The sequence below is a fragment of the Pinus tabuliformis genome, chromosome 2_2, assembly GCF_031772625.1.
Source record: "Pinus tabuliformis cultivar Carrire ecotype Pingquan chromosome 2_2, CPIR1, whole genome shotgun sequence".
Lineage (NCBI taxonomy): Eukaryota > Viridiplantae > Streptophyta > Pinopsida > Pinales > Pinaceae > Pinus > Pinus tabuliformis.
Window position 1 is genome coordinate 1,075,967,854 of NC_142300.1, and position 1,331 is coordinate 1,075,969,184.

A 1,331-nucleotide genomic window follows, 5' to 3' on the forward strand; every position below is an offset into this window, starting at 1 on the left:
GCAAGGACAATCTCTGTGAAAGTGGTCTCCTTTGCAAATGACACATGGCGATTTAGGCATGGTCGGTGCAGTGTGTGGATTTTTGTTAGACGACACTCATTTTCCCCCATTCGCCTTTTGCTCCATCTTCTTCTTCTCTTTCTTCTTCTTTTCCTTCTTCTCCTTAGGAACTTGACTTTTGGCTTTACCAGCCCCATCAAGGGAAGAGGAAGGAGGAGAGGAAGAATTAGAGGAAGTAGAAGGTTGGTGGGAAACTCTGGACTCATCTAATTGCTGATTCGATTGTTCAGGAATAGTGGTGTTCTGAACGACAGAGGTTGAGAAGAGCCATACAGGCAAACCAATTGTCAGCCCTCGAAGCGACAATGTGGCCATATGGGGTGCACCAACATCTCCCCAATAGGAGAAGGGACTAGGATTTCCTCCAAGGGGAATTCCTTGGTAGGTAGACTCCATTTTCTCAACCCAAGATCAACGTAGGAAAGGGTAATGAATATTCCACTTAAAATAAATTTTTATATGCTTTGACACAACTTGTTTTTTCAGTTTTTAAGAGTCGAGAAAAAAAAAAAAAGATGACTCTAGTCTCCTTCGATTTTTAATGAGCCTGAAGTGACAAGTGCTTAGATGGACCTTTTTCGTTAAGGAGTCTGAAAAGGAACGAAAGGGACTGCTCTAGAGGTCTAGGTAGAGGGAGTACCAAACCAATCCCAAAACTGCAGAATACTTTTTACAGTACGGCAGTCAATCTTCCTGAATGTTGTGTTCAGTGCATTGCGATCGATAGGGCGGCAGACACGGCTTCCTATGGATAAAGGATTTAAGCCTATAGGGGTCTCCCAAAATATACTCGATGGTACGTGGGAGCACAAGTCCGTACTGGCACTTATCGTCTCAAAGTGGAGGAATCACCCAACCATCAGTGAGGACAACAATTACCAGGCTTTATGACGTCGGAATACGTCTCTAGCCTAGACCTCTAAATGTTGTGCGTTAAGTTCCAAAGCGTTGTTAGATTCATTGAATTTATTTTAAGTTGATCTTGCTTATGAAGTTTGCCTTTTGGTTTCACCACGAGATGTAGATGTAATTCCTAAAATGCAATCTAAAGATGATAAACAAACTTTTATCTCTTTTGTGCAATGAAAATCCTAGCTACTAGAGGAAAAGAAAGACACAATCTTTTCACAAAGAGCAAAGAGCACACTGTAAATGCACTTTCCTAAATCAATCCAAATAGACTGTCTATATGCAAATGCACATGCATGTATTTGTTTTCGAATTTCTTAGTATTGATGCTAAAAAGAAATTTGATGTACAAATATGAATTT